The 26,944-nt window shown below is 35.5% G+C and overlaps 1 protein-coding gene across 4 annotated transcripts in view; it reads right to left on the bottom strand.

Annotated features, from left to right (window-relative positions):
• The window catches only part of LOC145669707 (uncharacterized), a 925,722-nt gene that overhangs the window by 738,942 nt on the left and 159,836 nt on the right, over positions 1–26,944 (bottom strand). For all 4 annotated transcript variants that reach the window (XM_081738014.1, XM_081738011.1, XM_081738010.1 and 1 more), the window contains one exon: positions 23,054–23,212. The gene's annotated coding sequence lies outside the window, so the exon portion shown is untranslated. The remainder of the gene's footprint in view (positions 1–23,053; positions 23,213–26,944) is intronic.

The following is a 26,944-nucleotide window of genomic DNA, read 5'->3' as shown; positions in this document are numbered from 1 at the left end:
TGATGCTCCTCTGCTTCCAATCGACTATGGCACTCTAGCGTAATTCATTCGGCAAATGATCCCTCGTTGTCATATTCGCGTGTTTCACTCCAGTAGAGTTAACTCTGAACTCTACACACACTGTCAGCCAACAAGTCCGTGAGTTCATGCAGTCTTCTTCGTACCTAATACTTTACGAAGTCGTGTGAGGACAGCATAATCGCAAGTTCTTTCACACAATCTTTTCCCGATCATCGTCTATGCTCGTTATATTATGACATCCATTTTCCCTGTATTTCATCATCCCCTCACCAGTCTTTTATTTTTGGTACACACTTTGTTGCTTAATTCTTGACGGGCAGTGTTGTTTCAGACAAGAACACCTTCATTAGTTCTGGTACCCCAATCTGGTACCCAAATTGAAGAAAAGTCTCAGGGGGATAGAAGTATCAAAGTTAGGTTAACGAAAATTCGGTACCCGTATCTACTCGATTCCTACACTCTTTACTGAGAACAGGCTTGGAATATGAATTCACTCAAGTGTTAACTCCTTTTCGTAATAAAGTAGATTTATTATAAAAATATAGGAACATTTACATTAAGCTAGTAAAAAATGTTCATTATAAAATCTGCTAACTTACATAATTGACTGAGAATAACTCCCAGAGTAATATTGAGAATGTTTACAGGCCAGACTGCCGAAAAACAAAAGACGTGATAATCTTTGCTTTAATTAATAAGAACACACTTAGTTGTGAATGATGCAGAAAATGAAAGAGAAAGAACTCGAAAAAAGGAATCCAGACTCTAGTAGAATACTACGCTGATATAAGCCTAATAATCCCCATCAAGTCTAAGCTTGATGCTGGCCGCCGAGTTTTTTTAAGTTAACTACATAGTTGCTAAGGTACTAGAAATTTTTATAAGTTCTTTGTATGTTTTTTCTGCTTCGGCTTCTGTGGCTGCTGCACACCTGCTTCTGAGCACAGAAGTTGAAGTGACCGAAGAACCGTTTCAAGGCCAAATCCACCTTCTTTTATAATGTGCTACGACCCACTCTCTGGACTTGGAGAAGAAGGAAGGAAAGGGAAGAGACTGAGAGATAGTTCTGCACCGATCGCTTCTAGCACCAATTGCAGTCAAGGGGAATAATGCCTCCATTGGATTTTTGCAGAATTTAAGATCACGCTGGGATAATTGTTTTAATACTAATATTTCTTTATTATCTATCTCTTTTTTCTTTTGCAAATGAGACTGTAGTACAAGTGTATTTTTTTATATACCCATTATGCATACAATTATTTCCAGATCTGTGACTGAGAAAAACTGCCAGAAAGCTTTTATTCGCGCGGATGGTACCCGATGAGGGGTCAAAATTTCAATTCTTCAAATATGTGATCCTTGAAGTATGTAATTTCCACTTATCATCCTGTAAATTTGACAATGCTATTCGGAGTCTGGTATAAGAAAACTTTACTTTGTATGAGTACAGATGTGAGATTTTTAACGAATGTAAAATGTACCCTTATGTCCAAATTATTGTCGCATGTCTTTAGAAATTACATAAATAGAAATAACTCTCTTTCTTGTGATAGAAAATGTCACATTCATTCTTGGAAATAAGTAGAAAAACAAAGCTCATGTTTTCAAAACTATTTCAATAAAAAAATAAGATACAAGCAAGTTATAATTAAAAAAAAAAAGAAATCTACGAAACTTTCATCAAGTTCCATTTTCGTAAACGTGGCAAACGCGCAGCGAAACTTACAAAGAAGGAGAGATTTTATGATTTGTTAGAAATACAACGTAAATCTGTCATAAGGATAGTTACTATACATGTGGCACAGCTCTAACAAGCATTGCTATTAAGCATTTTACATTTAAACAAAGGACTGAATAGAAATAAACTACAAAATATACGAAGCGATCAGACATTTTGTGTTAATTGTTTCGTTATATGGGTCTGCCAAGGTGTAGTCCTTACCATGCCTTTGTAGAATAGTCGGTTAAAGTAGTTTTTTTTTTAAAAAAAGCTTGATTCTGTAAATTCCTTAAGAAACAATGTTTTGTTCTCAAAATGCTCCTTAGTATCATCCTCTTCATTCTAGTTTATTTGAATATTTCCAAATAATTTAGAAATATGTCTTAAAAACATTAAAATTGTCAAAAATTTTATAAAAAGCGTAAGCTTCATTTATAATCAATTTCGTAACCGAAATGAGAAACTTACAAATAGTGAAATTTTAATTAACATATGACTAAACTTTTATAAAACAGTACTTAAATAAAACATTTACTCCGCATAGTTTCTGCAAGTAATATGTAGGAAATAGACAGAAATAATGAACGTAAACTATTTGATGTTGATTAAAAATTAGTAGGGATAGTTCTAAAGGCAAGTAGAAAATTCTGTCTGCTTCATGAAAATAATAAAATAATGGTATTTTTGCTGTATCGGAAATTTGTTTAGTAAATAAATAAATACAATACAATTATATAAGTCAATCACTCTGACTCGGTAGCTTGAAGTGAAACTGTGTCGGCGCGAACCTTCGGCTTTCTTCGTTCCACACGAAAGGACACGAAGTTGATCCGAACCAAGGGAAAGGGTGTAGAAAGATGTAATGGCACTCACGGCCTGATAGGTATTGCTTGTCATATAAGAAATTGAATGTTCTCCGCAAGATAGTATCTGTTACTTCTTGACGCGATGGAAGATACGAGAAAATCGGTTCAGTTAATGTAATTGACAATAAAAACTTTTAAGAGCTGTGGATGGTGGTAAATCAACAAAATATATTACGTTTGCAGATACAATTTACACAACAAACAACACGAATAGTGTGATAAGCAGGGAAAGCAGAAAAACTGTTATGTGGTAAGACACCAGAAACAAAAATCACAAACTGGATGTTTAAAGTGTATAGCAAAAAAAGTACCTAAGTATGTGGCATAGTAGATGTAATCTACCAATCAGTTGATCCATGTTCGAGTCTTCGTCAAGTGTATTTTGTTTTTTCGCGTCGAAGGAACAGCCACTACTTGTAATATTTACTTTTTATCTTTTCGTCAAAGATACAACCATTACTTGTAGTATTAGTTTTATACAGGGTGTCAATGAAGTATACCGACAAACTCTAAGAGGTAATTCCTTACATCAAAATCAGAGAAAAAGTTTATTTGGACCTGTGGAGAAAAGTGCATTTTTTCAGAGCTAGTGCTGTCGAAAATCCCGAAAAATCAAAACTTCAATATGTGCTATTTCGAATTCCAGAAATTGTGGATGGTGGTCCTTATCAAGTAAAGAAAGTCACCCATACGCAATTCAGAAATGCACATTTCATTAATTTTCAGTGGGTATACAGAGTATTCCATACAGGGTGAAATTCCCAGACATACCACCAACCGAATTTTGAAATACGCTCTGACCTCATGATCGGTCCAAGGTAGGCAAATGGTAAGCCTTGATAGCAGTGAACACAAAATCCTTTACCGCGATGTCGGAAGTGTTATGGATCGTCAGCAGCACGGTTTCTCGTATCGGGAACACGCATGCTGCAATGTTTTCTTTCACGCTTATAAGCGAAGAGAACGTGAAATAGACCGTGAAGAAATACATTCCATCACACATTATTGCGAAAAGAAAAAAACGTAGAGCTGCCGGTTCCTAACACTTCCGACTTCCCTCCGATGAATTGGATGTCCATTATTGTTAAGGCTTACATTCTGCCTACTTTGGACCCTCTTTGAAATCAGCGTATATATGAAAACTCTATTGAGAGCATATCTGAGAATTACAGCCTGTAAGGAATACCTTGTATACCTATTAAAAATTGACGAAATATGCACTTTTGGATTGCGTAACGCTGATAAGGACCATCATCCATCGTTTCTAGAATTCGAGATAGGACCGCTTTAAATTTTGCTTCTTCTCTGATTTTGGTCACCCCTGGCTCTGAAACTATGTATGTTCGCCATAGGTACATATGAACTTTTTCTCCTATTTTGATGTGAGGTATCACCTCTTACAGTTTGTCTGTATAGTTCATTAATACCCTGTTTATGGTTTCATTCTGTTAGATTTTTCCTTTTTTTGTCTAAGGTAATAATATAAGGCTGAAGGTATGATTATACCTAGGTAGATCAAAAGTAACGGTGTTGTAGATTCCTTTCCATTAATAATATATCAAAATATGCTTACATCCAAAGCTAAATATACAAGTAATTGAAATAAAAGTAGAAAGTTTGGTGAGTCACCACTGAGGGGAAGAGCAAGGCAAATAAACTGAGGCGCTTTAAAGTGCCTCTCTTATCTGTGTGTTAACTGTGAACTGAAAGTACTTTCTTTTTTTAAAAAAAAGTAATAATGCTATCAATGAAATACTTCTCTTTGTGGAAACATAAAGAAAAGAAAAAGAAACAATATTAGTATATTTGTTTATTATTTAATGTTTCAGTATGTTAAAAAAAGAAATCATGTTCACTATTTAAGGAGAATATGGTTAATAAATTAGTGCTCATACCGAGTGGAAAGATAATATGTATTACGGAAGGTCATTTTCTATTTTGGAGTACTCAAGTGAGAATGAAAAGAATGCAACATTTATGGAACCAACCCTATCAAAAGATTGATTCTGATGGGAGTCCATTTAGTTTAGGATCCCAAGTTAAGTTATTCAACCATTTCTCATATAGTCTCCGTTCTGAAAGGGATGTTACACTCCCAGTGAACCAACTGATCAGTCTTATAACTATCAGTTTGTGGTAAGATGATTGGTTTGTGAACTGTGAAAGGTCTACAAGCCATGAACGGAGAAATTTCCACGTAACCCGAAATAGTGTAGAGAAGTCACAAACTATGTAGAGAAGATGATCACTTGCTGAAGTATTGTGATACATAATTAATCTTGATTTTCAGCTTCCGAAAATTGTGCTTCTAGGTTCGTATTACGATTTCAAAAGATCAGTAAATCTATATTATAAAATTGAAACTCAGTATGTGACTCTTAATCTCTTGAACAACCCGACCAATATCAATCAATTTTTTTACGTAGATGCGGTTCTGGACTGGGGATGTTGTTGGCAATTCATTTTGATGGTAGAACTTAGGGGTGAGGAAGGAGGGGAGATAGAAAAAATAAATAAAACTTAATAATTCTTAGACCACCTGACCGATTTCAATCAAATTTTGAACTAAATGAGGTTTGGAACTGGGAAGTTTTTCTTATCATTTTGCTTTGACGGTAGATTTTAGGTAAGGAGGAAGGCAGGAGGGGAAATATATGGAAATGAATAAAACTTAGTAACTCTTGAACTACCCGAGCGATCTCGATCAAACTTTCAACATAGATTAGGTTCGGACCTGGGATGTTATTGCCATTTCACTTTTACAATGCAACGTAAGGGAGGGGTAGGGGTAGATATATGTTATAAATGAAAATAAAAGTGACTGTCTTTGTGACTTCATCACTCTTATACACCCTACCCATCTTTATCAAATTTTCAACATAGATGAGGTTAAGACCTGGGGTAGTTTTATCATATCCATTTGACGGTAGAACAAAGAGTTAGGAGGAGGGGAGATATGTATGAAAATGAATAAAACTTATAACTCTTGTACCACACAACTGATCTCGATCAAATTTTCAAGATAGATGACGTTCGGTCTTTGGACAATTTTTATAATTTAACTTTAACGGTGGATAGTGGGGAAGAGGGAAGATATGTAAAAAATATAAATGAAACTCGCTGTCTTTGTGACTTCATCACACATGAACCATCCCAACCAATATCGATCAAATTTTCAACATAGATGTGATTTGGCTCTGGGATACTATTTAAAGGTATCTATTTACTTTGACGATAAAAATTAGGGGAGGGGGAGGAAGGAATTAAAAAGTAAGTAAAACTTAACACTTGAACCAAACGATCAATCTCGATCAAATTTTAAATATAGATGAAGTTAGGATCAGAGATTTTTTGTATCATTTCCCTTTGACCGTCGAACTTAAGGGAGAGGAGGGGATACCTAAAGTAAATAAAACTTAATAACACTTGAACCACCGGACCGATCTCGGTCAAGTTTTCAACCTAAATGAAGTTCGAACCTGAGATGGTCTTTGTCATATCACTTTGAGATTAACAGTGACACTTCCGATGCTGTTTAAATTTGAATTCAGCCCCACAGTTTGAGAGATAGAGGAGCGAGAAATATATAAATACGATAGAAAATGACCGATATTAGTGGCGAATCTATAGATTTCCAAGGTTGCTGAGATAAACAGTGACACTTCCGGTCCCGTGCCTCGCAAAATGGGGAGAGAAGGGGGATATATAAAAACCATCGAAAATTACCAATATAAAAGAGCGCATTCGTAATAGTAAAATGTGACTGACTAGCGGAACTATGTTCTCTTAACTTACCCCAGGGAAGCGGATAATTAATGCTCGTATATTCTAAAAGTCAAAAATATAACTCACAATTCGTTTATAAATATAGGCTGGGGCAATCTTTAAAGGTCAGTTACGAACTAATGAAATAGCCATTCTAGATTTAATTTAAACAGCTAATATTCTTGCTCACTTTGGCTAGTTTATGAACAAAAAATGGAAAATTAAGATATTGTAACAGTTTCCTTCTTTCTTTGCTAGAGTTGTAATTTCTAAAAACGATGGATCACATGGTCACCGATTTGTAAGGAGGAGCTTAAATGCCAAGTATCATTTCCCTATGATGAGACATTCATCAGAAAGTCTCTTTTGGAGTATATTTTTAATATTACATATCCTCACTTAGAACATGTATTGTATGAAAGTAACTTGAGAAAAGCCCGGCCAGAGTTAACTAACATCGGGAAAGAAGAGTTTGGTAAATGAACTTCGGGGCCATCCTTCGCGAGGCAGTAGTGCACATTTAAAATGTTAATATTACAAACTGGAGGAGAGCAATAGTCAGAAATAGTGAGGAAAGGCGTCCTAAAGATTCTAACTTAGCGCATATATGACAGGACGTATAAAGTTCTCAAGTGAGGGCGTGGCAGAATTAGGATGACCCACGACTCACGTGCAAAGGATCCCGGGTTCGATTCCTGCTCTAGTGTATTTTTTTCTTTAATCAATAAAGTAACGATTTTTACTTACAAATAAAATATTAATTCATCATATATTTATAATACATAAAACAATAGAATTGTTCAAATGAGTTGTAAAATCTTTGAATATTCCATGTTAACTACCAATAGAATGTAACCTATTCCGCGTAGTATATTGACGCCACGGGTTATATTATAAAATAAAATGAAATTTTTTAGTTTTACGTCCCACGTGTATGCTGGCTGGGCTAAAGAAGACAGTGAAGATGAGAAATTAATGAAATAGTGGAAAGAAGAAAGTGGGATGAAACGGGAGAACTCCGACGAAACTCACGAACACGGTGTTTGTCCACCACAAATTTCACTTGACGAGAGCAGGGTTTGCACCCGGAACAACATGCTCCAGAGGTGAATGCTTTACCACTGAGCCACCGCGTCCGGACTTATATTATGGTTAGCACAATCGTTGTGTAAAAAATGTTCTTGACGTTTCGTGTCTATATCTGTGAACAGTGTGCGAAATGACCGGACATTTGCAAGGGAGGATGGATTGTACTTCAGAAGACAATAGAATGGCAAAGTATGACAGTTTTAGCCAGGGGCGTCATTTAGGAAGAGCAAGAGCACCAATTGCCCCTCAAGATTTTGAGGAATAGATATCCTATAATTGATTGTCTACTAATATACTAGTACTAAACGTCAAGTGAACATTTTTTGAACAACGACTGTGCTAACCATAGTATAACGCATGATATCAATGCACAACGCGGAATAGGTTACATTTGATTCCTAGTTAACATAGAACATTAAAAGATTTTACAACTGATTTGAATATTTCTATTGTTTTATGCATAATAAGCATGTGGTGAATTAATACCTTATGGCGACTTTATTCAAAGCAAAAAGCAAAAATAGTTGAATCGAGCTACAATCCAACCCGGAACCATTTGCACGGGGACGTAGATGCTCCTAACTCTGCCACGTCGTCACTTGATAACTTTACGCGTCGCATCATGTATGCGAGAGTCAGAATCTTTAAGATGCGTTTTCTCCACTATTTCTGGCTGTTGTGCTCTTCCAGTTTGTAATATATACATTTAAATGTGCATTACTACCTTGCGGAGGATGAACCCGAAGTTCATTTACCAAAGTCTGCTATCCCCTTATTAGTCTCGTGAGATACTGTTTTTAAGCACAAATTTTTACACCCTTTTCCACTATGGACTTTACACGAAACTTACATAATAAAGCCTTCTTTCGAAAACGGTGATAATTATGTTTAAAAACTAACTTGAAACGATTGAAATGTTTCTTGTGATGATCCAATAGATAAAAAAAATAATATGAGTTACACAATTGAAGAAATTCCCTCTACTACTTCTTAAAGCTGGAATTTTCGAAAATGTTAGGATATATGTCTACTTATTTATAATAAGACATTTGTATCGAATTCCACGGGCGTAACTTGAGAGGCTGTGATGTATTTTATTATTGGCCTATTTATTTTAATCCTTCATCACCTTTAATATACGCGCATTAATTAAAGTAAAAAATTACAGAACATTGTTAAAAATTACCTATCTTAATATTTTTGTTTTATTGGATCAAAAGATTCAATATATTTCAGGCAAAATTTTCTTCTAGGCCTTATACCTGAAGAACTACATATAGTGTAGCCAAACTCATACTATCATTTAACCCAATATCATTTGCTTACTTCGCAAAAAAAAAAAAAAAAAAAAAAAAAAAAAAAAAAAAAAAACAGGAACCAAAACTCGATTTAGGGGCTCCTCATAAATGTTGTGACCCTTGATAAAAGAAATCTAATATATTTCATTCAATCAAAATTTTTCTTCTACTCCTTATTTCTTGAGTTCTACATATAGTGTAGCCAAACACAAACTATCACGTAACTTGGTGTAATGTGCTTATTCCGTCGAAAATACGAACACTTGATTTAGGCACCATTCAGAAATGTGCCTCTGATTCAGAAACTAATTATTGGCCAAGATCGCAATCTTTTGATAATTATTTTATCATTAATAAAATTCTTGGCCAAGATCGCAATATTTTGATTCATTTTTTTGATTACTCCTAAAATTCTTCTTTAATTTTCTTCGTTTCGACGATATTGTCAAGGTTGATTTCATTTATGCAGTATACTAGTTGAAATGCCGCTCTTGTCACGGGAACATTAGGTGTATGGAACATATTTGAAAGGTATATTTGGGCACTCTTCCCCTTTTGGGATGCCCCTATGAATTAAAGTGAGATCATAAAAACTCAGGTAGACGCAAGTCACAAACTTAATTAAAACGAGATAATCATTTTCACATTTTGGTTATTTTATGAATAGATTATGGGAAACTAGAATAATATGGAAATTGATATCCTCATACCCATAAATCGAAATGTTCGAAAACGCTGGGACTTATACCAGCTTAGATGTAATAAGGAACTAATATACTGAGTTTCGTCTGTTAAACTTGAGTGATTTCCAAGATATATTTTTGGCATACAATTTGAATTTCTCTAATCTTTTAGCAAACATATATTAATGAAGGTAACATGAAACTAGTTAGGCATAATTAGCACTGTCTTCCACTTCAATGTTTTATTCATTTATTTATTTATTTTACATTAATAAGGACGGACACATATACTAAGAAGGGAAAAATGATTCAAAGTATACATAAAAATAGAGTATCTTACGAGATCTTAAAGAATATGAAAGTCACCGAATAGATCCCTAATTTAAAATACATAGCCATTCGTTCTAGTATTTTGAACAATTCCGTTTTTACGTAGGAGGGATGGAGCAATTTCTAGTGTTTAAATTTAAGTTATGAACAATTAACTCGACATTGCTTTTATGTCAATTTCATTAAAATGCTTTAGGGGGATAGCCGGTTTAAAAATTATGAATATATATATATAGTATCTCACGAACCCCAAATGATTGCAACATGGAATCTGGTATATAAAATACTTGTTAAAACTCGATGGACACAAAATCCAAAGTTTCCGAAATTTTCACATTTAGGAGGAAGCCCAACTATTCCTCTATGTTTTCTCAATAAACAGTATAAAATTGCATCGATATTTTCTGTTTCACTAGGAAAATTGACTTAACTATCTGAAATGAATTTGTGCACATAGTAAGCACTTGAGTCGAGCTTACTTTTCATCAGTTCACTGCATTCTGAGAAGAGGAAGAAGGTCCAAACCAACCTTCAAAATATTTTTCAAATAAAACTACTCTTCCTATAAAATGAACGGACATCTTTGCTATTAAAGAAATAAATGTAGAAATTTTAAGATTTTCTCTGAAGCAATCAGAAGCAGGTTAAAACACAAGCACGATGTGCACCCTTTGATGTTTAGATTACAGCCTACTATTTCCTAGCGATGGCCATAATTTTTCGCGATCCGGAATCCAGAAAATATATTTTCCGGAGTCGGAAAGTTTATTTTCCGGATTTCGGAAAAAATCCGATGTTCCGGAATGTAGAAATATTCCGGACTTCGGAAAGAATACGATACTTTTCTGATATCGGAATTTTACTGAAATCCGGATTTTTTCCGAATTCCGAAATTTTTCCAAAATCTGAATTTTCCGAAATCTAGAATGTTTCCGATTTTGCTTTCTGGATTTCGGGAAATAAAAATTCTGGAATTGACCATCCCTTATTCCTATATCCTTATTTTACCGGTAAATTGTATCCATATATTAAATAGAATTTATTGTTACGAAGGAAATTAAAAGTAAAATTTAAAGGAATGTTGAGTTTACTTGCGGCTAAGAGGTATCCTTGAGAAAGGAATAGGGGCACTTTGGATTGGATTCACGTCGGTAGCCGGCTCAAAAATGTGGTTGGATCGGGAACGGCTAAAGTTAGGGGAGGCCCGATGCAACCATATTATAGTTCATCACCATATTATAGTTCATTTGCAAGCCTACCATGAAAATTTTAGGTTGCAGCAAAAATTTAGGGGGTGCCCCTCCCCTAGACCCCCCGGATTCGATTATCGGTGAATGTACATTTGTTCAAATTTAACACTACTCTGTAAATCTACGTCTTATATAACCTCAGTGCTGTAAGAAGTATTCTAGATGTCATTGAATGAAACTGAGGTATATACATATATACTGTTACTAGTTCTGAAGTTAAGTGTGTTTGGTTATTGAAACGCCTGGAGAATACAAGTTACATTATGCACATTCAAAGGTAAAGCTCAAAGAAAACGCCTCTGGCTGTGTTTCGTGTGATACTGTAGGAATATTAAATAAGGACTCAATTCACACTACCAATATCAGATATGACAACCAATCAAAATTCGATAAAAGGGAGTTCGTGTCTACTAAATGCCACGTAATACATGAGATTTCTTATAGATAGACATTCACATACATTTCAAAGGTAGGCGTCATGAAGGAAGCAAGAATTCGATTCATAACGCTTCTTGACGAAGGTTATAGCGCAAAGCAAGCCGCGGAACATATAGGCATTCGCCCTAGAACAGGTCACATAAATATCGTGTTACCGGAGAAACATTTCGTCGTCGTGGTAATGGGAGACGGCGAGTTACCACAAACGAGCAAGACCGTCGTCTAATTTAAGAAGCCAAGGAAACTCCCCATTCAAATTCGCGTCAACTGCGACAAGCCGTTGACTTTCCTGGATCTCGTCAAACAGCTATTAGGCGACTCAGGGAGGGTAATCTCTTCGCTTGGCGTGCAGCCATTAAGGAATTTCTTTCCGCGGAACACATCAGACGTCGACGTCAATTTGCAGAGGAATATATACAGCGGAACTGGACAAGTGTCATTTTCAGCGATGAATGTATATTTTCTTCTGCAAATGACGGACTAGTCTGTGTCTTTCGTGAGAGAGGTTTCAGGTTCGATCCTTGATAAATATGGCAGAAGCGTTCCAGCGGACGCATATCAGTGGCTGTCTGGGGCTGGATCTCTGCAGATGGATTTGGGTATCTTCACAGGATTGATGGGCGCCTTACAGGTGCGCAGTATAAGTTCATCTTGGAGATTATTATGGTGCCGTCTGTTCGCTAACGTTATCCTGAGGAAGCAATCTACTTTCAAAACGATTGGTCATCTGTCCATGTGTCACAAGTTGTCCAAGAGCGGCTGGCAGAGCAAAATGATGTAGTGGTAATCAATTGGCCATCACGCGGAGCAGATATTAACCAAACAGAAAATGTCTGGACAGAGGTAAAGAGGTGTTTGAGGGTGAAAGGGGCTAATGAAGTTCCTAAATTAGCTCTGGAATTCGGTCGTTAATGCTTGGGAAGATCTTGCTGCGAATGGACGGGCTATGTCCTTCGAATGATAGTAAGAATGCCTCGTCGAATATTAGCGGTTGTTGAAGCAGGTGATCACTGGACATCATATTAAGAACGTGTTTAGTTTCAAACAGCCCTTTTAAGGGCAACATTTCATCCTTAAAATGTTATGTGAATATGAGATTAAGCACGCAGAAAAAAATTGTAATGCAATCAGATTTATATTTTTAAAAAATAAAATGTGCTTTGAGTGGGATTCGACCTAACAACCATCACTACGTAAAGCCGAAATGCTACCTCTACTCTAGCTTCTCACTAGCGGTTACTGCCTACCAATACCTTGCACAATTGCTGCCAAGCCGCCAAAATTTCATACGTAATATTCCTTCGTAATTAAAAATTATATACAAGAGAGATACCTAATTACTGCCATTGTTTTCCATTATTAAGAAGACGTGTCTTGCATTAAAAACGTAATGCTTCATTATTGACTGATGAAAAGGAAAATGCAATAGTCGAAAATTGTATTTTCTTTGCAAGTGATTTAAAGCAAATTCGTATTCATAACCAAACTTAAAATGAAGCTGAGTTGAGTTGAGTTGACTTTGAGTTTAACGTCCCTTTCAGCAGCGAGGCTATATTAGACGTGGGCCTACTAACACATGTTTAATCCCAACCACATTAGCTCCCACCGTGAATCGAATCCTACTCCTCTACGCCATTAAAATAAAGTGGATTCGTATCTCTAAATTAGGATAAATTTCTTTAAGTACTTTTGAAATTCTTAACTAGATTTTCGTGTGTTTCCAAAGCAAATTTGATAAACCTTACTGAATTTTGAGTTTATCTCTTTTATACTTCTGAACCATATCTATTATTTGGTATCAAATATGCAGAATGTTTCCAAACAACACAGATAACGTTTGCGAGGTGATTCCTGAAACAAGACAAGACAAAAAGTATGGACCAACCTGGATTCACAAATGTTTCCTTTCGGAGTTATTAACTGCCAAAAACATGAAAAAAATGAATTTTAAAGGTCCATAGGTCCAAAAGTATGGGACCTACCGTAGTCGGGTCAAGACTTCACTCAGAAACTAATATGTGCGTTATCCAAAAGTACATGTTTCAGAATCTTAAGGTACTCACGCAATAATTTTTATAGAGGGAGTTTGGCTAAAGGCATATAATTTGAAGTACTCACCAACGACCTCTATAAAAATTGTTGCGGAAGTACCGCAGGATTGTGAAACTTGGATATTTGGAGAGAGCTCATATAGTTCTTCAGTGAAGTCTTGGCCCGACTACGGTGGGTGCCATACTTTTGGACCTATGGACCTTTGAATATCATTTTTCATATTTTTGGCAGACTATAACTCCGAAAAAAGCATTTGTGCACCTAGATTGGTCTATACATTTGTTCCATCTTGGTGTCATTAATCACATCCCAAATATTGTCGGTGTTCTTTGAAACAACCTGTATAAAACTTTGAACTAGAAAGATTGCACACGCTAGTATTTAACCTTATTTGAATAACTGAATCTCTGAAATTAGGGAAATTATTTGATTATCAGTATACATACAATATGGTATTCACATTTATTTTAAACGTTCAATTAGAATAAATAATTTATACCTGCTGTCTTCATTGAGCTCTATAATGTTTTGTAAGAGTATGTTTTGACTTCACTTTTGTATACAATGTGGGATCAAATTATGGTGATTGCGTTATGTGTTTAATTATTTAAAAGATTTTAGATAAAGTTGATAGCCCAAAAGATCTAGGTGCACTGAAACATTAACAAAAAATGAACAGAATATTTATTAATTCATCCATGGCCTATATATTAAAAATATGTATCCCTGCCTCCGCTTAATAAGATTGAGAATCTCTAGCCAAGAAGGCATATATTTAATTGAAACACGGAGACTCCTGATTTTGAAGCGCCAGTGCTAACTGCACACCTATATTCATTAGTTATTATTCATGTCATAAAGTTTTTGAAACAATGTTTTTTGTAAAATGTTTATTATTTTCTGCGAGAGTTAATTTAATTATGTTCCCTCTTCAAAATAGTGTTAAATAATAAATAATAATTTAACAATAGAACAATGCTTAATTCCGCACCCCTTAGTAGTTAATACACTCTAGAGCAGCCTAATCATCAGATAGCTAAGGACTTTCTTCCTATAACTTTTACAGTGTAAACTCTCAAGCCGATATAACATCTATACCAAGAGTTACACACCATATTAAATTAGGAATAAGTGTGGTTATAATAATTGCTTGTTACGTCAGAAAGAAGTATCTTTGATTAATATCATAGGAATTAATCTATGTGTTTTCGTGTACAGAAAAGAAATAAAGAGTTACGATAGGAAGCCAATTAACTCGTTAGACAAGAACCTCTGCTACTTTCGTCACTTAGAATATAAACGTCCTCAGATTTCTGAATTAAGAATTTCAATTAGGAATCCATCAATGTATTTTGAATATGTTTAAAATTGTCTCAATTCTCAACGAATTATTTTTCAATTGAAAATTTTGAATAAAATCTAAAGATGACACTGCGTATTTACTTTCTTGTGCACTCACCTTACGAACAATTGTTCGGCATACCTTACATAGTACGGCAAAGTACTAGGTATCCCCTCTAATCCATAATGTGTAGGAAGTATAGATTTGATGTCATCCCTTGTCTGAACGACATTCTATTCAAAAATATTTTGCTAAAACGTAAATTATGAGTACCACCTCAGCAGATATGTTTACAAGATTAGAAACAAAAATCAGTAATCGGTGAAAGCACTGTTTCTTTCAGAATTAATGTTCCGGGGAGGGGGGCACACTCACAAGAAGAAGGCAGACTTTGGTAAGTGAACTTCGGGCCATTTTTTGCGAGTTGTTAGTGCACGTCTAAAGAATTAATATTGGAAAGTTGCAGAACGCAATGACCAAAAATAACGGAGAAAAGCTGTCTTAAAGTTTTCTACTCGCTGCATATATTGTACGACACACACATTTACCAAGTGTCTGCGTGGCAACGTGAGAAAAATCTTTAACTCATTCGTAAATGGTTCCGGATTCAATTCCTGTTCGAGTCATACATCTTTTTTTGTGCTTCAACCAATAAAGTAGCAATTTGTATCTATAAGTAAAATATTAATTGACTATATGTTTATAATGAGTAAAACAATAGAAATTTTCAAATCATTTGTAAAATATTTCAATGTTCCATTTTAACTGCGGTAGAAAAAAAAATTAATGTCTTCCGTAAATATTATTGTTACCGCAGTCGTTGTGTAAAAAATGCTCTTGACGCTTCGTATCTATATCTGTCGACAGTGTACGAATTAGAAGGGGAATGAGGAGGAAATCTCCTTTGGTTATAGCAACATCCAGTATTAGCAAACGGGATTTTCCCCTAAACTCCTTTGTAATTCGTACACTGTCAACAGATGTAGACACGAAGCGTCAAGAACATTTATTACACAACGACTTTCGCAACCAGTGGCGTATTTATTGGGGGTGTTTCCAGGCTTACGCCTCCCGAATGTTATTTACTATGAAAGTAAAGTAAATGAAATATTTCGAGAATTTTCACATTTCCAGGACTAAAGTTGGCAAATCCCCCTTCGAAATAAAATCGCAAATACGCCACTGGTCGTAACGATAATATAACTCGTGATATCAGTATATTTTCGGAATAGATTAAATTTTGTTTGCCAGCTAACATGGAACAATGAAAGATTTTACAAGTGATTTGAAAATTTCTAATGTTTTATTCATTATAAACATATAGTGAAATAATATCTCACTTATATTTACAAATGCCTACTTTATTGGTTGAAGAAGAGAAAGATGTGTGACTCGAACAGGAATCGAACCCGCGGCACTTTACACCTAAGTTACAGATTTTACTCACTCTGCCACCCCGTCAGTTGGTAAATTCGTATGTCGTACGAAATATGCGGCGAATAGAAAACTTTAAGACGGTTTTTCTACCTTATTTTTGGCCACTGCGCTCTCCCAGTTTGTAATATTAACTGTTTAAATTGCACTACCACCTCGCAAAAATGGCTCAGAAGTTCACTTACCAAAGTCTGCCTTCTCCTTGTCAGTATTACTGGAGGAGGCACTGTCAGGACTTGTCCGGAAGAAACATTGGGTGAAAGATAACATGTTAAGTATAAAGGTTTTAAGATCAATCTTTCAAACAATACTGAATGGGGAGTTCTAACTTAATTTCATACACATACCTTAAAATAGAATATTTCGACTAAAATTGCCACTTTAGAAACTTCATTTCAGAGAATGACTATGAGAAACAATAAGGTCACTGTAAAATACATTATAAAACACACACACTAAAGACTCTATCTACCTTCAAAATGACATTTCCAGAAGTTCAGCCGCAACTAAATAGGTTTTTCAGACCTGAAAAAGTTAACCTTTCTGAAGTTCATGCAAATATTTAATCTTTCTTTCAGGTTACCTCCGATTGGGATTTCTCCTTGAAGTGAAAACTGTTCCTTCGTGATTATAAGGTTCACGTACGCCTTTCCAACTGAAAAGATCCACTTCTTATTTCCGCTGAGAGCACACGTGTTTTGGAACCCACCTGAAGCTGAAGATCGACGTCTCATATAGCCTCAGTGCTCAAAGAGACGACAAACTCAAGATCAGTCATCCAACCGAAAACTTATTTACGTCGCCTTTTCACACTCATCAAAGAGTATTAAGCGCTTTTTTTAAATATTGCATTTACAATCAAACAAAGTAACTTGGAGTGCTGTCATTAAAAATATTTAATTTTAATTTCACATATATATTAAACAACTTCGCGTAAAATGATACTTGTAGATCTTCATGTTAACGAACACTTTCTTAAATCGCCAATTGATATATATATTTTTATATTATATTAATTATTTCAACCACATTTACGTATAACTTGCAGTACATATGTAGAGTAAACAAAAAAAGGAATCCTATTATGGTCATTTTTATGCAACAAAACATTGAATGATGATTTTAAAATATTCTGCATTGAAATAGAAAATTTTTTCGATAGAATAATTTTGATACTTTTATTTTTTCTATGTAGTAATGTAACGATTTATCACAGCATTGTGTACAAAAGGGATTAACAAATGTAGTTATTTTTTCTAAAATATTTAAATTAATTTGTATTGAAAAATTATACAACAAATATAGTTAGTACTACGTGATGCATAATAAATAGGAAAGTAATGTTTTATTAAAGTTGCGGGTATATTGGCTAAACTTTTATTATAGTTTCATTTTCAGGTTTTAACAATCAAGTTCCTTCTTTTTATTGAAATCTTGCTAATTGTAGTATTTGATAAATATAAAAGTTTGAATTATACTTTATGCACATATTCAAATTGAATAGTATTAAATTAATAATATTGAGAAATATTTTTTTGGATTAAAAGAGATTTTTGAATTTTTTAACGTCCCGTTCAGCAGCGAGACCATATAAGGCGTAGACCTACTGATTAACGTGAAATTCGAACCACATGAGGTCCCGAAGGAAATCGAACCCGGGCCTCCCGCGCTGGATTAAAAGAGAGTCGTTTAACAAAATATCACTAACAAAATGTAAACATAATAATAAATAAAAAATGTTGTATACCGAATAATAAATAAAAAAAGTTGTATAACGGATTTGAACTGTTGATCATCACCAAACTTGAACATTTAGTGAGTGTCCATTAACTGACTTCTGTGCGATTGCTAGCTTATTAAATACATCTTGATAACACATACAAACAAAGTATACGAAAACGAGTGGTTGCTTCATTTTTTAGTTTAGTTAAATGGTTTTCTGGACATAATTAGCACTGTCGTCTTGTCAATGTTTTGCTAAGATTTGCATCCTAAGAGGGAAATGGAATTTTAAAATTTAACCTATAAATAAAATATCTCAAAAGTACCTCATGTTAGATAGATGAAGTTTGATATATAAACTCCTCACTAAAATAAATGGTTCGGTGTAATCGAGTTTTCGTATATTCAGCAACTACAGGAAAAGGTGTAAAGGTAATTTATATAATACTTTCTCAACATATAAATAAGAATCGAAGTTTTCTCTGTCCCCATCACAGGTAAACGCTGAACTATGTAAAACGAATTTTTGAAAATCAGAATCGCTTGGCTAGAGTTGAGTTGATTTTGAGTTTAAAGTCCCTTGTTTAAGCCTCAACAGCGAGGCTATATGAGACGCGACCTACTGATTAATGTGGATCCGAACCAGTTGAGCTCCCTCCGGAAATCGAACCCAGGTCTCCCACGCCAAATCATTTGTCTAGAGGCGTGATTTCACCACCTCATTGTCGCCAAAATATATATCCTAAATCGGAAGGAGATTCAAAATACATGACAAAAATATTGTTTCCTGCGAGTCCGACATTAGGGACTTGAATCCAGTAATATACGAGGGTTGGAACTTAAATAGTGGCAACACTGCTGTGCAGAAACTATGCAATGAAATGTACTAGTGGCGCTGATAGCGCACGTTGTTGAAATATCTACCTAACCTCCGAGCATATAGACTCGCCCGTCACACGTCACTGGCAGGCGCACAAGCGAGGGAAGCACAGTCACTTGTGAGCGAGCGGTCTAACGTAATGGTGTCAGTATGTTTTCGAAACAGGAACAACAGAGTTGGATCAAGATTGAATGTGCCAGAGGTCATACAGTACGAAGGTCATCAAGGGCTTCAAGAGGCGTGTGGGGAACCGGCATTGCCGTACTGAACAGTGGCACGGTGGGTAAAAGCCTTCAACGAAGGTCGGCAAACTGTGGCAGACATGCATCGGGCAGGTCATCCTAGCGTCTCTGAAGAAGAAGTGCAAGCTGTTACCGCGTTAGTGGACAGTGATCGACGCCTGACGATTCGTGAGCTCGCCCTTAGCGCATACGACTGTGCTTCGCATCCTGAAGGAACGCCTGGGCATGCGCAAATAATGATGGGTTCCTGTACTCGCTTCCCTCGCTTATGCGCCTGCCGGTGACGTGCGACGGGCGAGTCTATTTGCTCGGAGGTTAGGTAAGTATGTCAACAACGTGCGCTATCAGCATTACTAGTACATTTCATTGCATAGTGTCTCCACAGCAGTGTTGCCACTATTTAAGTTCCAACCCTCGTAAATTCCTCAATGAAGTAAGTGAAGACTTATCCCAGCGTTTACGATAGCTTGCCTTCTAAAAGGGGAAAGGGCAGTTTGTAAAAAATTAAGTTGATGTTGATTGCCTTACCGCCACGTACTGATGATTCCAGGGGGTAGCACAGGGGCACATTATCTCCTGGGACAAATGAAATTCTTACCACTTCCGTCCAAACTTCCGAAGAAACCAGTATTTTTGCAGTGCTACTTTAACCCTTTTTATTGAAATTATCCCTCGGGAAAAATAGTTTGTACTCATCACTTTCATCACGGATAATGACTGAATCGTTTGAAATAAAACTTCGAAGATAGTCGAACCAGTTTTCATTTTTATCATATTGCTTTCATTAGAATCGGTATCCTAAGGGAGAAATCGGCTCAAAATTTGTGATAAAAATATAGTATCTTCCGGAACTCTTAAAAGACGCAGATTAAGTATTGTTTATGAAGTCCTTTTGAAAACTAAGATGACACATGTCCTAATAAAAGGGTATGACAGACATGGGTAATCCTCGGCCATCCTCTGTATAGCCATGGTTTAGTCCCTTCGTCATTAAAATTAGTGATATGTTGATTAAGTTTTATTAAAGTTTCACTTTCGCGTTATGACAATGAAGCTGCTAGTTTCTATAATACTCTTGGTAATTTTAACACGTTGAAAGGCAACAATTTGAATTGCTTGCCCATATTTAAATTACTAACATAAAATGAATAATGTCAAACACTTTTTATTAATAGATGAGAGCTGTATAACGAAATCTCCCGAACAAAATTTTAAAAAAATACGGTTGGCACGGAGCTGGAACTAATGATCATCGAAAAAAAAAGGGGAGCGCTAAATCATGCTTTAACTAATCACCCTACTACTTGTTGAAAAACACTATAACGAATAGAGAGAACAGGCGTTTCCTTAAAAAAAAAGAAAGACTGTAGGGTAGGTGATTTGTACCTTACGGGCATTAACATTAAAGAAAATGTAAGTAAGTGAGTTGAATCAAACTTGAAGCATGTCATTTAGAGAGAGCAGGAGGGAGCAATTGCCACCCCCTAGAGTTTGAGGAATACATATACTTTAATCGATTGTCTACTAATGTACTGGTACAAAACGTCAAAGTCTTATGTCGATAATGCTATTGGTCCCCTTAAACGAAGCCTGAAATGACGGTGCTGACTTGCATATATATAAAATACAAGTAATTATGTATTGATTAACTGTGAGGGAAATTGAAAAAAAAAAATAAATTTCATATTTATCAAGTGTATTTTAAACAAAATAATTCTAAACAAAACAATAGTATCAGGAGCAACTTCGTATATTTTGATATGGTATTTCTTAGCTACGCTGTTTAAACTTGTATTTATCTATTCAAATATCTAGGGCTGAACTTCAATTCCGTCGCCTTTGGTTTCTAATTTCAGGGCTCTAGTAGGTTATTTTTAATTAATTGATAAACAATTGAAATTAACTATTAAGAAATTGCATATACTAGTGACGTGTTGGCAGATAAATTACGCGCTTTCTAATGCTTAATAATTTGTTTAATTGCCGAAAGGATTAAGATGTTTGATTACTCGTACAACGTGAAATCACCCTCAAGGAGTAGAGAGAGAGAGAGGAAAATGTCTATAAACTGCATGAAATGAGATAGTGGAATGTGCAAAAATATTTTACATAGTATACTCGAAGAAATTAGTGCGATTTTGTTCTTATGAATACTATAAGTAAAGATTATATCAAGTTCTGCATTGTAATTAACAGTTATGTCATTACCCCTTTTAATAATTGAAGACTACACATTGAAAATTACGTATAATCAGTGTGCGAATTAGATAATCTATATTGAGGGGGATAAAATTAGACCAACAGGACGTAAAGACTGAAGATGCAATACTTCAAAAGGAAACAATAATGTCTTAACCCCCCCCCCACCCACACACACATAAATATGGCATCTTTAATAAGTAAGAGATTTATTTATTCAATAATCTACTGTCAATAACTATGTACGTATATATTGTCTGACATGCGCTTTTCATCCCTGTTTTTTTTTTTAATGTCGATTCCATGACAGCTCAAGAAGTCAACACTTACAATTACTTTACTGTTAGGTTACAGATGAGTTGATTCACTATGTGCTACGTTATTCAAATAAAGTAAAACATTACATTGAAGTTTTCCAGACAACATTATTGGCGTGGACAGCAAACTGTACAGCGAAAAGAAAGATGGAAAAATGGAGAGTTAATTTTAAAAAGCCCGCTCCAATTGAAGTACTTATACAGACATGGACAATGACACGGAGAACCAGTTGTATTAGCAAATCTTGAAACAAATCTTCAATTATGCGCTTACTCACCCTCACATGTCTGCTCACTAGGGGCGCATCCGCAGCATGCATGTTAACATATTATGACCACGAGAGAATATATTTCAGATTTTGAGTACAGTTTCAAAAGCTCATTTCCGTAAACTATAAGAGGCAGTGATTACTATGTTAATTATCACAAATTAAACGCAACTTTTGAGTTGCATACACACAAACTACTAGGAAATGAGGACCATATCCTAACAAAGAATACACTGGAAAATGAAAAAAATATTACAAAAATAAAAATAAGATGACAATCGATACAAATGTAGAGAATGAATATGACATGTCTGAACTTCGCTAAGTATGGTGGAAGAAGCTATTTGTTTACTTCTTCTTGGCCAGCCGCTAAGAGCACTTATAAATCCATATGTGACTTTGTTATGCGCAATTAGTACTTTCAAATTCACGAACGACGATAAACTGAAGGGTACGAGGATACGGTTGCAAGTAACAACTGTAGTCATAGTAATATAGTTCAAAACAACGGTGAAAATTTAGAAATGACCAAAACTGAATAGTTTACATCGTTCATTTCGAAATACAGTTAGAAGATTAAACTTGCAAGAAATGACAAAAATCAGTGAAATTTGGCGTTATATTAAGCATAGTTTGGGAGGGAAAGCCAGCATCCCCGGTGGGGATACTTCAGCTGACTTCTTTGGGAGGGAACAAAATGTGATTGAGGGGAAAAATCCCCCTCATCACCCCGTTAATTCGTACCCTGCGTATAATTATTATATTTTGAGAATACTGACAATATCTGTACATTTTATTTACGAAAAATGTTATAAGAAAACAAGATTTGATATATTAACTTTGATTTCGGATATTTTCCTGTCTTGGTTTATGTGAATGTTCTACTACAAAGATATCCATTTTGATGTGTCGTTCACATACGGATTAACTACTGCACCACTATTTGTTAGAATTGAAGCGTTTTGTAGATAGAAGACAGTTCTACTATTCAATTCATATTTCCTCATAATTCAAATATGTCATTTCCAAATACCATTCAGCATTTTATGTTTTGCAAACACTTGAATTGAGTTATTCTAGTTGTAAAATAATACGTTATTTAATTAAGTAATGAAAAATTCTCATTAATACTTTACCTCAAAAATTTCTTCTGTATGCAAATATTTTTCTCTTTTACCAGTATATATTAAACTCTTATTTGAAGATGCGCTCCAACGCTGAATTCTCGTCCGTATATAAATTGCGTATTAAATAATTGAACTGTAAAGCTGTGTAAATGTTTAATTGACGTAAGGCTGAAACAATAGAAGGGCAAAACATTATTTTGATGCAAACATTGTAAATACCAAGAAGAGTTACATATTCACCAGTTGGTACAATACATGGTTTACACACTTGGCAACTGTACGTTTTCTGAAACTGACAGTGCTAATGTCTACTTATCACAATATGCAAAGAACAATATGTATTTGGAATTCAAGTATACAATAACTTACTTCTATTGACTTTTTAAAGAATGTACACATTTTAGTTTATAGTTAAAGACGATTCTTATTCAGAAAAGCAAGCCAATATAGGAATAAGAAATGAATGAAATAAAAAGAACAACGTTGTTAATGATTATATATAATTTTACATGCTCTGACGTAAGATAAATGGAAATTACTGAAGCTAATCTATGGTCCAATTCGCATTTTTGGAATAAAACAAAGGAAAAATTTTGGTTTACAACAAGAAATAGTACATTTATGTTAACCTATTCTAACAAACTGAAACAATAGAAGGGCAAAACATTATTTTGATAGAAACATTGTAAATATCAAGAATAGTTACATATCCACAGTTGGTACAATACATGGTTTACACACTTGGTAAGTGTACGTTTTCTGAAACTGAAAGTGCTAATGTCTACTTATCACAATATGCAAAGAAGAATATGTATTTGGAATTCAAGTATACAATAACTTACTTCTATTGACTTTTTAAAGAATGCACACATTTTAGTTTATAGCTAAAGACGATTCTTATTCAGAAAAGCAAGCCAATATAGGAATAAGAAATGCATGAAATAAAAAGAACAACGTTCTTAATGATTATATATAATTTTACATGCTGTGACGTAAGATAAACGGAAATTACTGAAGGTAATCTATGGTCCAATTCGCATTTTTGGAATAAAACAAAGGAAAAATTTCGGTTCACAACAAGAAATAGTACATGTATGTTAACCTATTCTAACAAGATATGTGTATAGGGATTATTTTTACAGCTTTTACGCGGCACAATCCTACCAGTTTTGTTACGAAAACTAAATGTAAGTAGTGTAGACGTGTGGCTCCGCTGTTACTCGTTTCCAATCCACCAAACTAGTTATGACGTACTATGTGTGATCTTATCAAACAGTATGGGATCATCACTTGGAATGCCACACTATTCCACTTAGAAAGGATTTCGAGTGAAGAATTCCTTTCTATGTGTGTATAACGCTTTTGCACGAAAAATGCTAGTACGGCAACTTCTTCTCCGTCTCTTCCTTGCAGCTGACGGGTTTGGATAAGACTCTATTACACAGACCGTCATAAATTAAGCAACAATGGATACTCAGGAGTATAAGGAAAGTAAACGCATGCTGGTGAACAAATTGCTATTGAAATTGAACAAGCGTCTATTTTACCGGACAGAAAGGAAAATTACCAAACGAAAGTACGCTCGTGGGGAAAAAATGATATTGGACGTAGGTGGCACTCAAACTGAAAAAACACTGAAGCCACAAAAAGTTTTTTCTGACACCAATAAGGGATATACTCACCGTGCATAGCAATACAGGATTCACAACGTTATCTTATGCTGGCAATAAGTGTTTGTACCAGATCATTCGGTATATGTATCCATTGTTCACAAGGAGCCCATTGAAGATCTTGGAAAGTTTGTGGAGGGGCATAAGGCTTACAATGCGTTGCCCTAGAACATCTCACAGATGCCCAATCGGGTTAAGGTCCGGGGACCTAGATGGCCACTCCGTTCGTTGAATATGGTATTGCTCGAAGTAATGATCGACCAATTGTTCTCTATGGGTACGAGCATTATTGTCCTTTAGAATAATTTCTGACCACGTGTGAGTGGTACAGCGTGACGATCCAGAACATTATCCCTATAGTACTGAGCTGTCATTGTGTCACGCAAGAAAACAGAGATCAGCACGTCCTCCAAGCGAGATGCAACCCCAGACAAGCAATTTTGAACCATAGTAATTTTCCCTTTCAAGAATACTGCATGCACGGTAACGGGTTTCTGTTTCTCTCCAAACCAATCTCCGTCAAAAATCACTGTCTAGAGGAAATCTATTCTTCCTTAAAGAGAACTGACTGCCATTGCTCATGGGTTTAATTCACATGCGCTCTCGTCCAAATTTAATCGCTGCCTCTTGTGACACCGGGTAAAGAGTATAGAAACCACTGGTCTTTTGGCATACGACCCAACTTCGTGAAGTTGCCAGTGTATTGTACTCGTTGAAAGAGGACGTCACATGGCAACAACAGCCTCCACACGCACTTGAGGTGCTGTTGCAGACCTGTTTTTCTGACTTATCAAACGTATATATCGATCATCCTTTCTGATGTCACACGCAGACGACCAACACTGAAACGCCTCGGAGCAATTTGCGTTCTTTAGAAACTGCTCCATAACCTGCAAAACACTGCTCGATCGATATTGAGACACCGGGCCACGCCGGCCTGATGCTGCTCTGCTTCCAATCGACCGATGGCACGCTAGCGTAATTCATTCGGCAAATGATCCCACGTTGTCATATTCGCGTGTTTCACTCCAGTAGATTTGCCTCTGCACTCTACACACACTGACAGCCAACAAGTCCGTGAGTTCATGCAGTCCTCGCCCATACCTAATACTTTACGAAGTCGTGTGAGGACAACATAATCGCAAGTTCTTTCACACAATCTTTCCCCGAGTTCGCCTATGCTCGTTATATTATGACATCCATTTTCCCTGCATTTCATTATCCCCTCTCCCGTCTTTTTTTATTACACATTTTGTCTTTGTTGCTTAATTTATGACGGGCAATGTAGTTTCAGACAATAACACCTTCATTAGTTCGCTGGTTTGAAATTGATCTGAGATATCTGGTACCCCAATTGAAGAGAAGTCTCAGGGGCATAAAAGTATCAGAAATGAGGTTCCCGAAAATTCGGTACCCGTATCTACTCGATTCCTGCACCGTTTACTGAGAACAACAGGGCTTGGAATATGAATTCACTGAATTGACAATTCTTTTTCGTAATAAAGTAGATTTATTATAAAAAGATTCATTATATATCTCATTATATAATAAAGATAAGATTTATTATATTTACATTAAGTTTAGTAAGAAAATGTTCGTTACAAAATCTGCTAACTTATATAATTGACTGAGAATAACTCCCAGTGTAATATTGAGAATGTTTATACGGCAGACTGCCGAAAAACCAAAGACGTGATAATCTTTGCTTTAATTAATAAGAACACACCTATTTGTGAATGATGAAGAAAATGAAAGAGTAAAAATTCAAAAAAGGAAATCCAGATTCAAGTAGAATATTACGCTGATATAAGCCTAATAATCCCCATCAAGTCTAAGCTTGATGCTGCCCGCCGAGTTTTCTAACTTAACTTTACAGTTGCTGAGGCTAGAAATTTTTTATAAGTTCCTTGCATGTTCTTTCTGCTTTGTCCTCTGTGGCTGCTGCGCGCCTGCTTTTTGAGCACAGAAGTTGAAATGATCGAAGAACCGTTTTAAGGACAAATCCACCTTTTTTTATAGAGTGCTACGTCCCATTCTCTGGACTTGAAGGAGAATGAAGGAGAGGGAAGAGAGTGAGAGAATGTTCTGCACCGATCGCTTTTAGCAACAATTTCAGTCAGGTGGAATAATGCCTCTATCATACTTTTTGCAAGTTTACTGGTAAAGATCACGCTGGGAGAATTGTTTTAATACTAACTTTTATTTGTTCTCTCTCTCATTTTTTCTTTTG

This window comes from Thermobia domestica, chromosome 14 (genome assembly GCF_964235325.1).
Source record: "Thermobia domestica chromosome 14, izTheDome1.hap1.1, whole genome shotgun sequence".
Classification (NCBI taxonomy): domain Eukaryota; kingdom Metazoa; phylum Arthropoda; class Insecta; order Zygentoma; family Lepismatidae; genus Thermobia; species Thermobia domestica.
Note: the sequence above shows the minus strand (reverse complement) of the source record. Positions and strands in the feature narration are given on the sequence as shown.